A 13,131-nucleotide genomic window follows, 5' to 3' on the forward strand; every position below is an offset into this window, starting at 1 on the left:
CAGAAAAGTATAAGACACTGATGAAAGAAATTAAAGATGATACAAACAGATGGAGAGACACACCATGTTCTTGGATTGGAAGAATTAATATTGTGAAAATGACTATACTACCCAAAGCAACCTACAGATTCAATGCAATCACTATCAAATTACCAATGGCATTTTTTACAGAACTAGAAAAAAAAATCTTAAAATTTGTATGGAGACACAAAAGACCCCAAATAGCCAAAGCAGTCTTGAGGGGAAAAAACAGAGCTGGAGGAATCAGACTCCCTGACTTCAGACTATACTACAAAACTACAGTAATCAAGACAATATGGTACTGGCACAAAAATAGAAATATAGATCAATGGAACAGGATGGAAAGCCCGGAGATAAACCCACACACCTATGGTCAACTAATCTATGACAAAGGAGGCAGGGATATACAATGGAGACAAGACAGCCTCTTCAATAAGTGGTGCTGGAAAAACTGGCCAGCTACATGTACAAGAATGAAATTAGAACACTCCTTAACACCATACAGAAAAATAAACTCAAAATGGATTAGAGACCTAAATGTAAGATCAAACACTATAAAACTCTTAGAGGAAAACACAGGAAGAACACTCTTTGACATAAATCACAGCAAGATCTTTTTTGATTCACCTCCTAGAGTAATGGAAATAAAAACAAAAATAAACAAATGGGACCTAATGAACTTAAAACCTTTTGTAAAGCAAAGGAAACTACAAACAAGACAAAAAGACAACCCTCAGAATGGGAGAAAATATTTGCAAACGAATCAGTGGACAAAGGATTAATCTCCAAAATATATAAACAGCTCATGCAGCTCAATTTAAAAAAAAAACAAACAACCCAATCAAAAAATGTGCAGAAGACCTAAATAGACATTTCTTCAAAGAAGACATACAGATGGTTAAAAACACATGAAAAGATGCTCAACATCACTAATTATTTGAGAAATGCAAATCAAAGCTACAATGAGGTATCACCTCACACCACTTAGAATGGGCATCATCAGAAAATCTACAAACAATAGATGCTGGAGAGGGTGTGGAGAAAAGGGAACTCTCTTGCACTGTTGGTAGGAATGTAAATTGATACAGCCACTATGGAAAACAGTATGGAGGTTCCTTAAAAAACTAAAAATAGAATTACCATATGACCCAGCAATCCCACTACTGGGCATATACCCAGAGAAAACCATAATTCAAAAAGACACATGCACCCCAATGTTCATTGCAGTACTATTTTCAGTAGCCAGGTCATGGAAGCAACCTAAATGCCCATCGACAGACTAATGGATAAAGAAGATGTGGTACATATGTACAATGGAATATTACTCAGCCATAAAAAGGAATGAAATTGGGTCATTTGTAGAGACGTGGATGGATCTAGAGACTGTCATACACAGTGAAGTAAGTCAGAAAGAGAAAAACAAATATTGTATATTAACACATATATGTGGAACCTAGAAAAATGGTACAGATGAACCGGTTATAGAGAAATAACAGAAATAGAGACACAGATGTAGAGAACAAACGTATGGACACCAAGGGGGGAAAGTGGCAGGGGGGGTGGTGGTGTGATGAATTGGGAGATTGGGATTGACATATATACATTAATATATATAAAATGGATAACTAATAAGAACATGCTGTATAAAAAAATAAAGTAAAATTCAAAAATTCAAAAAAAAACACAATATGCCACAGTCTACTTGTTCTAGAAAACAAATAAAACTGCCTAATCCATCTAGCTGGTAGGAATCAGATATGGTGTAATTGTTCACAGGCAACAGTTTTGATTAGACTCTGAGTGTAAGAAACAGAATTATAAACACCAATCTCTAAAAAAAAAAAACAGTCATTCCATTATTAACCAAAGTGGGATGTTTATAATTCTGAGATATGTATTCTTTCATTAAAGGATAATGAGAAGCTTTCTTTCCATTACAGAATATTGGGATATCTTACTTGTGTTATGACTAATTTAAGGGAACACTGATGTCTGGTTCTCTTGATGTTCTTTAATTATCCTGTTATTATTACTCCACGTAGAGGAGGATGTCAGTAAGAATACGCAAAGCTAGTCTGGGCTCCTTACATACTTAGAAAGGCTGATTTCCTTAGTATTTCTCTTTTGTTCTCAACAGCTGACTCAACGGGTATAGACACAGACCTGCTATCAAAGCTGCCGGCCCTGGTAACACAGCTGGCTCCTGTCCATGGCCACCGATGCTGCTTTGTGCACCAGTGATGGGCAGAATTCTTAACCATCTTCTGCATCTCTGAGTCCTCACTCCAGAGGCACAGTCCCAGCTTTGGCAGGCCTGAAGTCCTGTGCTCCTTCTAGCTGGCAGAACTCAGGGAAAACAAAAGTAGGCATTTCTACTTGGAAATCTAAGAGGAACAGGGCTGTCTCACCCACCCACCTTCAAAAATGATGGATTCCCCCAAATTCAGGAAAAGGATCCAGATGCTAGACAGCCCAAATTGTGACAAATGTCTACTACAGACATGATAAAATGTTAACAACTTTAATAGACACAGACTCCTGCCACCTGTCATGAGATGCGGGCTGTTATCAGAGGGAGAAAACCTGGAAGAAGATTATGGGGGAAACGATTTTCTACTCATGCCCTAGGGTTTCATGTCCATAAAATCCCCGAAGACTCTACCAGGCAAACCAGGCTTTGTCTTCTCCATTCAATGCCAAGACCTCAGGATAAAGCTACTAAAACTGGTAGGGAATAGTCCTAGTGATGACAGTCATTCCCAGCACTGTCTAAAAGAACTTTCTGTGATGATGAAAATGTTCTATGTGTTGTCCGGTATGCGGCCTCTAGCCACATGTGGCCATTTAGCACTGAAATTGTTGCTAGTGTGAATGATAAACTCAATTTTTAATTTTCTTAATTTAAATTTAGATTTCAATAACCACATGTGACTAATGGCTATCACAGTGGACAGTGCAGGTCTACCCTTCCTGGTGGTGTTGAACCAACCCAGTGTATAAGAAAGGAGACTGAAGTCTTTTAGAAGGAAGTTGCTTCATTGCCCTCAGCAACTCAATCTAATATCGTAGAAAAATATATGTGGGTATTTCTTTCCTGAAACTGTTTAAATACATTCTGGCTCTCTCTTGGCTGGATCATGGGTTCAATCCTAACCTGATTTAAATATCCTCACAAAGTTCTAGAGCAACAATTCTAAACTTCTCTGATTATGAGAACCCATATTTTTATTTCATTGAAGTAGAGTTGATTTACAATGTTGTGTTAATTTCTGCTGTACAGCAAAGTGATTCAGTTACACATATATATATTCTTTTTCATATTCTTTTACATTATGGTTTATCACAGGATATTGAATATAGTTCCCTGTGCTATACAGTATGACCTTGTTGTTTATCCATCCTACATGTAATAGTTTGCATCTGCTAATCCCAAACTCCCAATACTTCCTTCCCCCTCCCCTCCTCCCCCTTGGCAACCACAAGTCTGTTCTTTATGTCTGTCAGTCTGTTCCTCTTTTGTAGATATGTTCATTTGTATTGTATTTTAGATTGTACATATAAATGATATAGTATTTGTCTTTCTCTTTCTGACTTACTTTGCTTGGTATGATAATCTCTAGGTCCATCCACATTGCTGCAAATGGCATTATTTCATTCTTTTTTATGGCTGAGTAATATTCTATTGTATATATGTACCACATCTTCTTTACCCATTCATCTATCGATGGACATGTAGGTTGTCTTAGCTATTGTAAATAGTGCTGCTATGAACACAGGGGTGCGCGTATCTTTTCAAATTATAGTTTTGTCTGGGTATATGCCCAGGAGTGGGGTTGCTGGATCATATGGCAACTCTATTTTTAGTTTTTTGGGGAACCTCCATACTGTTTTCCATAGTGGCTGTATCAACTTACATTCCCATCAACAGTGCAAGACGGTTCACTTTTTTCCACACCTTCTCCAGCATTTATTATTTGTAGACTTTTTAATGATGACCATTCTAACCTGTGTGAGGTGGTGAGGACCCATTTTTAAAGTCAGAATGAGTTATTAACTTTTTGTAGTAGTTGTGGTTTACCTCCTGTTAAGAAAGTCTATTATAGTAAAGAGCTCCTCTTAATTCAATAGTACTTATATTCATGTATATTTCCTCATAACAGCAGCAACTATATAGGGTTTTCAAATAGTCATACACATAAACACAGGATACATTATTTATTTAATATACGAGCAATCCTTGATATTATCATGGATTCTAGGACCTCTTACAATCTCCCATTGTCTCCTGGGCTCTGTGCACACAGGTTAGGAGCCCTCTTTTTTTTTTTTTTTTTTTTTAAATTATTTATTTATTTATTTATGGCTGTGTTGGGTCTTCGTTTCTGTGCGAGGGCTTTCTCTAATTGTGGCAAATGGGGACCACTCTTCATCGCAGTGCGCGGGCCTCTCACTTTCGCAGCCTCTCTTGTTGCGGAGCACAGGCTCCAGACGCGCAGGCTCAGTAATTGTGGCTCACGGGCCCAGCTGCTCCGCGGCATGTGGGATCTTCCCAGACCAGGGCTTGAACCCGTGTCCCCTGCATTGGCAGGCAGATTCTCAACCACTGCGCCACCAGGGAAGCCCCAGGAGCCCTCTTTTAAAGACCATGTTCCCAAGTATCCACCAGATATGTGATATATGTTGTACAGATGTAGGTCTTTGTTCACAAGAGGGAGTTTGGATTGGTATTAGATAAATGAGAAAATGCAACTTTTCTAATGCTTGGAAGTCAAATTTTTTCAATGTATATCTGGTAGCAGATGTACAATATAAATTATTTATGCTGCAGTGAAGCTCAATTATCATTCTAGCTGCAAAGAAGGTCAAGGTCTAACAATTTGGATTTCCTAAAAGTGTACTTTTATAACTCAACTTTTATATAATGTTCATCAGCTCTCTGCCTGTGATTAACTCATGTTTCTCTGTGTCATCTTTGAAGACAAAAACCTGAAGAAATAATTTCCGGAAAAAATAAAATAAAGCAAACGTTTACTTAGTAACTCTGCAGTCACTTCACTGTAAGTAATCTGCATAGAGCAGATTTCTGAAGTCCATTTGTGCAGCAAATTAGCTGCAATTTCTCCATTTAATATCTCTATTTACAAATACACTCCTGTAGTATTTATGTCCAAATGCTAAGTGTACACTGGTGTTTCAATTTATCTTAAATAGGACAAATATTTCATCTCAGTTTCACCTCCTCTATTTCCAATTCAGAGATAAGAAAGCATGTTTGTTCTCCACCCCACATTTCCAAAGATCTAGTCCATGTCATAATTCTCCCTTTTTGCTATCTAGAGGTAGGTGATGTTTTATAAGTGATATATGGGTAACTAAATTTGGGAGCTCTGGCAGAGAGGAGAACTGAGCCATCCCCTGGCTGGAGATGGCCATGAGCTGGACAAGGTCCTTGAAAGCTGGAGGTGAAAAGCCACTTTTATGAAGCTGACAGAAGAATGAAGACAGACCCCATCAGCTTCACAAATCTGTGATTATAAAATGGGGAAAAATGTTTCCACACCATAACTTCTCTGCCCAAAGATCTAAGAGCTAATCTCCTAAAATCTGAGAGGAGACTGGAGGGACACATTGAAGGATAGTGGTCCAAGGTCAAGTTTGACTGCTGGGATCTTGGAACATCCCAAAATCTCAGAGGTAATCCTGTGGTTTGGGGTGATGGCCACATCAGACCCACCACAGCACTTGTTTCTACAGCTTTCCCAGCATCTATACGGACTTCTGGACACACCACTCTCATCAGAATCAAAGTCCCCAAGCATATCTTTCAGAACAGAAGAGCCAACAGATGTTGGTCCATATGACAGAGTAAAGGTTACCAGGAAAACAAAGCAACTGCTAGGCTAGGAGCTCCATCCATGAAATTTAGTAACCTCTTGGAGACTCTGTATAGATTACCAAAAGGCTCCATATACCTAGAGTGGCCACGACCATGTTATAGCTGATAAAGTATCAAGCAAATCACAATCCATGCTCTGAGAAAGAAATCTCATAGAAAAAATGGAAGATGTGACAACTTTGGCCACAGACCATTGTTTATTTCCAAACTCTCTGGGCTTCCCAGAATGATGTCACCCACTGAAAAAATAGGAACATATTTCATCCACATAGGTTGAAATTGTCTATTTCAATAAAAAATGTGCCTAGTGAGAGACATTCACTTATTACACATCACATGCATTGACTACTGTAGATAACAGCTATTCACTCAAAATAGTCGTTCTTTAAAAAGCCTGGAAAACTCAATATTGAATTTAGAAAGCTGAATCTGAGGTTTTAATTCAACTTACAATGGCATGCATTAGCTGCCTAAAATTGGCTCCTCAGTTAAATAGCTTGGGTTGTAATTTATTCAAGATAACACAATTTTTTAAAAGTCATAATAAGTTAATTTTAAAAGCACAAACACCTACCTTTTTAAGAAAGATCATGTTTCAGGATTCCATAGCATAGAGAAACCATCTTTTCCTGTGGGGAAAAAAGAAGAAAGACTATCCACTAATAACAGAAAGTAGCAAAGGTGAACTTTTAAGACCGGCTATAATTTCCTCATGTTACAGTTTCAGTTACAACATTCACAACTGCAATCTATCATTTTAGACTTAAAATATTTCTCAATTTCTACCTAAATGAAATATGTTAAAGATTTTGATTCCAAAGACTTGATTTCTGGGAATTCCTGGTGGTCCAGTGGTTAAGATTCCACACTTTCACTGCCTTGGGCCCCGGTTCAATCCCTGGTGGGAGAACTAAGATTCTGCAAGCCACGCAAAAAAAAAAAAAAAAAAAAAAGATGATTTCTTAGGAGCAAATGGGAAAAATAAATGGGAATTTTTCAAAATTAGAATTTGAATATTCACTTCACATCTATCCCAATGTCATATCCTCAAACATTTTAATTTCACGAAGTAAATGTATAAATGAAGAAGTAAATGTATAAAACTCCACTCCTGTTTCAATATTCCCAGTGGGAAATGATGTGAGGAGATTGTAATAGCCTGTGCAGGTAACGTAATGTAACAGAATCATAAGCTACTATCTCCTTCTGTTAAAGCATTTTTTATTGTCCAGACCAATAAGCCATTTAAGGGCTCTGTTTTTCTTAGCTTAGACTTTTGGATTAAGAAAAACATATAAAGGAAAGTAAAGCAAAATAGGATCCCTCAACCTAAAATATGACACAAATGAACTTTTATGAAACAGAAACAGACACAGTCATAGAGAACAGAGCTGTGGTTGCCAAGGGGGAGGGTAGGATGGGGGGTGGATTGGGAGTTTGGGATTGGCAGATGCAAACTATTATATATACAATAGATAAACAACAAGGTCCTACTGTAGAGCACAGGGAACTAAATTCAGTATCCTGTGGTAAACCATAATGGAAAAGAATATGAAAAAGAATGTATATATATATATATATATGTGTGTGTGTGTGTGTGTGTGTGTGTGTGTATAACTGAATCACCTTGCTGTATAGTAGAAATTAACACAACATTGTACATCAACTATACTTCAATAAATTTTTTAAAAGGATACCTCTGGTTTTATTTTACATTTACTATTTACAATAAATAGTTGACATAAAAACCTATTAGTCACTAATAAATACTAACTTTTCTATTCAAAATTACTTTTTGTTGTACATTAAATTATTCTAATATTTTGACCTTATACACTCAAGCCCAAATAAGGAAGGGAATGGTTTAATTTAATGCAAGTTAATCATCTACTACTATTAACAATTTCCACCAAATCTAAGTAAAACAGCTAATGGAATAATGTTCACAAGAATGTAATTCTGACTCTGACCCTGATGCGTTAGGTTCCATGTGAAAAGTAATTTAACTTCCAGTGGGGGATGTGTAGATTCAGAAACAATGACCATGATTTCTGAACCAAAAGAGCTCCAACGATTTGAAATGACCACCAAGGCATAAATTCAAGGCAATCACAGCCCAGAGGACTCATACACACACACACACACGCTCACACACACACACACACAAACATCCAATGGGGACTCCTAGATTAGCCTGTGTTTTTTTAGGCTGCCCCTTCTTTTCAGACAATCAAAATCCTTTCTACACTTTAAATAAGAAATTCTCCCAACATCTTACCTTAAGGAGCATGAATCCTGAAACCACACCCATGCCTGCAAAGAGCCAAGGCTGAATACGACCCTCTTGGCTACATTTAGCTCCAGAACCTCTTTGCTTTAAAGCAACACCAATTCCCCACATGGAATCCCTAGATTAAACGAGCATCTGGGACCTCTTCTCTCCTGCTTCCTTAACTTAGACATCAGCCAGCATTACTCTCTCACTGCCAGTGTAGTATTAAGTGTCATAGCTGCCCATTCTATTTTCTGAAATCGCAGATGCAGATAAGTCCTGCTAACAAAAGAAAGCCAAGACAGATTGATGACTAATCTAGAAACATGGGTCAACATGCACACACTGAGCCAAACCCTAATCTCTGGCTTAGTAACCACTGGGATGGGGCTCCTTGCAGATCTTTAATTCATAACTGGCTGTCCAGAAAAAAATATGATATCTAGGATTTGTCTCCAAACAATCCAGTTGGGGTCGTAGATGGGCAGTGAGAGATGAAACAAAAGCGACCATGAGTTTGCTGTAGTTTAACGATGAACACATGAAGGTTCATTATAATATTTGTTCTACTTTTAAATTTAAAATTTTCCATGACAAAAAGTTAAAACGAATGATCACCCAACGAAACTCATGTGTGAAAATATGAGAAAGAGAGGAATACACAGACCATAAATACCATAACCTTGTTTTCCAAACACCCTTCACCAAAAATGGAAAATCTAGGGAAATAAGCAAAAACATTTTTAATTGAATATCACACTAGGAAAAATGAACAGCCTGCAGTTATGGTTTTATAAATGAAGTAATAATGGCCTTAAAGCTTCCTTTCAATATTTCAAAAGCCAAATTAGAGGTATGTGTTTAACTATAATAAAGCTTCTTTTTTTTTTTTTTATTTTAAGTATCTCTGATTTGAAATAAGTGATATCAACATAGAAACACTGGTTATCTCATGCTTGTCAGAAATTGTTGGTAGTTAATATGCCTTTGATTAATATAAGTGGGAAAATGGATGACCTACAACTAATATCAACATGATCTGTGTCATGAACAAATATCCTATTAAACAAGAGATCTGAGAGGACACCATTAAAAAAAAAAAAAAAGCGTCCTTTATTGGTGCAAACTTCGGGACCACAGATATAAACCATCATATCTCCAAACCACTTATGCTACCTGAGAGATCTGTCACTGGGAATCAGCCAAAATATGGGCACTTTATATATGAAAACCACTGATTTGGCCAGAATTTGGAAGAAACTAGATGGGGTTATACAAGGCCAGAGTCCAGTTTCCACAATAAACGGGGAAAGTCGCATACCAAGTAAAATCATCCTCACAGCCTTGGAATCTGACTGACTGACCCTTCCAGACACCACTACTGGAAATCTAATTCTGGACATAAGTTAAAAAGCAGATTTATGTCATGGTTTTGGGAAAGACCATGTGTCAAGATGTGCCACGCCTGCTTCAAAGATGAACCGGGACAAGAACACACTTTGGTTCCCTCTGACCAGAGTATGCACAAGACCCAACACTGAAACTCCTAACATGGGATTTGATGATTTGGAAAAAAAAAAAAAAAAAAGTAGTTGACGGTTTTCTTTTTCAAGTTTTCCAGGCCTAAAACAACCTGTTTCCTTTCCAGTAAAGAAACAATGCCAAATTCTGAAAAGGAAATTTGTCTGACTTAATGGATAAGCACATAAAAGCTGGAAAAGGGAGTATTAGGGGAAAACCAGTGCAACTTGGCCTTAGGAGGCAGACCTCCAAATTTATTGGTATAAAAGGACTGAGGGTCAGAGAAGGGAGTGTGGGGGTAATAATTACGAACGAGTTGCGCGATGGAGGTCAGCTAAACAAAACTGAGTTTTTGTCAATTTGAAAATCACGGTTCCAGCAATTTACTACATGAGCTAAGAGAAACTTCCATTAGCTTACACCCATACTCACGTATTTTTCATTCAAGCAGCCATAATTCGAGGCCTAGTTTTATTAAATTTGGAATAGTATAATACAAAGTCTTATGCATTTAATAAATATTTGTCAGATAAAAGAATGAATGAGGTGGTTACTTATACCACATCATGAAATCTAAATCAAAGGTCATTAGAAATGACAAAAATAAAATCCCCAGGTACGGTGGTCATGGCTATTTGTCTAACCAACATTCAAAACCTTAATTTTCTTCTTGGGGGGGGAGGCAATATGTCAGTCTAAAATGGTCTGTTCCCCAGACACCCTTAGGAAAATGAAGGGTAAGCCATGTGACACAGTTTTGACCAATGAGATGCAAGAAAGAAGGCTCTGAGAAAGTCTGCAATCAAGATATGAAGACATCCCCTTCCCACTTTCTTGGGAATAGCTTCTGGACGGTGCAGAGCCATCTCATCACCATGGGGACAAAAGCCAGATGATAAAGAGTGAAAGACAGAAAGAGCCTGGTTCTCAGTGGCATGGCTGAGATGCTGCCCCTCCCAAAATGTCTGGATTCCTAACCTCGCACTTCATGTTAGGTGTGACTTCTTTGAGTTTAAGCTGCTGTTTTCTATAATTCACAGGCAGAAATATTCTAACAAACACCAGATATAATTTATCTTCCCCCCTGTGTTCTCAGAAGCTGCTTCTACTTCCAGTGGCTGTGATGCTCCAAATAACTGTCCAATAACAGGGTTATGTAATCATCGCTGACCTCATCAACAGTTCCCACTTGTCAAGAGGATCCCTCACACTAAATGCCAACAAGCTTAAGGGCAGGCAGCCATCAGGAAAAGAGAGTAGTACTATCCCAATGATCAAGAAATGGAGGATCTTCTAACTTAAGACAGTCTTCAAAACATGTATGTCTCAATAAAGAAGGAAAGGGAATACTTAGAGGTCTGGCTAAACTAAACATCAGAAATGAAACATCTCTGAAAAACAGAAAACAAGAACAGGAGGGCACCTCTTGAGGGCTTGAAGGGTTCAGAGGCCCCTACTTCGGGCTTCTACGGGGCCTCAGCAATGTACCTCCTGCGGAACGTAAAATTCTACAGTCATTTCTCTCTTAATTGTTGATGTCTCTTGATGGAACATAAAATCCTAGAGCTCAGGAAAGCTGGCGTGTAACAAGTACTGACAACCGCTGAATGAAGAAATGAGCAAAGCAACATACAGATTCCTTTTCCAAGAGATTTTATGAAAAGCATGCAATCCCCAAAAAATAAAATCAAATCTGGGATCATGATTTTTCTAGAAATATAATGAGTTGTATGAACTGTTCAAGTGACCCAACATAACATATTTAATTCAAATGTCTACGAGAAGAAAAGAAAAGAAAAGGGGAAAGACCTACACTTAGGAAGAAACTATTTTAAGCCAGGTGATGTGTTAGGGACTTTACATCCAGTATTTCATTAATCTCCACAACACACCCCCACATCCCAGTTAGTCACTAGGGTCTCCCCTTTCAGACCAGGACAAGTTCAGAGGGAGCTAGGGAGCTAAACCAGGGTCACATACCCGCTAAAAGGCAGACCTGATATTCAAACCCAGGAATGTCAGCTCTCACTTTTCTGCTTTATCACGCTGCTTCCTCACTTTGGTCTTTACTAAAATATTGTTTATAAATTGTATACGTTAGCTGATATAACATTCACGAGAACCTTCAGTTTATGGCCTCAAAGTCATACATGCAGGGTGAGGGTCCACTGTAACCTCAAGAACAATTACTGTTTGCCCATGTCACTAATCAGACATGGTTTGGCATGACACAGACACTAACCTCTAGCTCATTTGACAGCTGTAAGGAATTACAAAGGAGCTACATACCTACAGCATGTTCCCCCCCCCCAAAAAAAAAAGTCACTATGTACTTTTATGACCTAGAAATGATGCAGAATAAACCTATGTGCCAAGAGCTTCAGTTTCTCTTAGAAATCAACAGCCCTCCCCGCCCTGTCCATGTATAGTAAACACTCGCATGGCAGCTTGCATGTATGTGCCTTGGAGATGTCGGTGGGTGGGCTTACAATAAAACCCACGGCTTCTGTGCACACAAGATACCAGATCTATTGAAGCAGTTTAAAGTAAGAGACTCATTTTAACCAAAGGGGGAAAAAATCCACTGTTGAGGAAAAAAAGAAAAAAAAAAAAAAGGATGTATTTTGCAACAGACTGCTAACACTTTTCATTGAATAAATAATACCTCTTCGAAACTGATGAAAATTTAGTGGAAACATTTATCCAGTAAACATCTTAATGAAATAAATTGTTATGACTCCAAAGAAACCTAATTTAACAACTTCATAAATTCTCATGGAGAAGAAATAGACTCACCACCCCTGAAACATTTGGTAATCATTTTGACACAATACGTGCACAGTCTGTGAGATACGCGCAAAGATGAAAAACATAACTGTATTAGCCTAATCACAAGCTTCCTTGCTCTGCTATTTCAGGTTAACTCTTCCACCAATTTTTAAACAATACAGAGTATTTTGCAAGTCACCATTTCTATCAGGACAGCTATCTAATATCCATTTTTTTTAAACCTAAAAAATGTGTTAGGAGCCAAACTTACTGTGGGATGGTTCTTATGTGATAAAACATGTTTCCATTTTTTCCTCCCCCTTTCTATTAGTTATCTATCATTTTCAAATGTTCCATACACAGATCTTTGGTGAAAAAAAAAAATCATTAGTATAAGGACCTGGGGTCTTCTTCTAAATAATGACTGAATTATCTTTAGGAAAGTAAACTACTCTTTTTTTTTCAGCTAACCCATTTCAATACTTTCCTATGATAAAGAAAAAGTGTATTCTCAGTTAAATACCACTATTGCACACACAGTTTTTCCTCTACAAAGTTATTTTTCAAAGTGTTCAATCTTCACCAAAGGCTAATCATTTTCAAAGACGGGCCTTATAATAAAAGAAACGGGGTAAAGATACTTTTACCTCTT

The 13,131-nt window shown here is 37.7% G+C and overlaps 1 protein-coding gene across 8 annotated transcripts in view; it reads right to left on the reverse strand.

Moving 5' to 3' along the window:
• The window catches only part of PLCB4 (phospholipase C beta 4), a 414,289-nt gene that overhangs the window by 380,417 nt on the left and 20,741 nt on the right, over positions 1-13,131 (reverse strand). For 4 of the 8 annotated variants that reach the window (XM_057529615.1, XM_057529610.1, XM_057529616.1 and 1 more), the window contains exon 2: positions 6,492-6,546. The exons of the other annotated variants lie outside the window; for them this stretch is intronic. The gene's annotated coding sequence lies outside the window, so the exon portion shown is untranslated. The remainder of the gene's footprint in view (positions 1-6,491; positions 6,547-13,131) is intronic. 8 annotated transcript variants of the gene reach the window in all.

Source organism: Balaenoptera acutorostrata, chromosome 15 (genome assembly GCF_949987535.1).
Source record: "Balaenoptera acutorostrata chromosome 15, mBalAcu1.1, whole genome shotgun sequence".
Taxonomy (NCBI): domain Eukaryota; kingdom Metazoa; phylum Chordata; class Mammalia; order Artiodactyla; family Balaenopteridae; genus Balaenoptera; species Balaenoptera acutorostrata.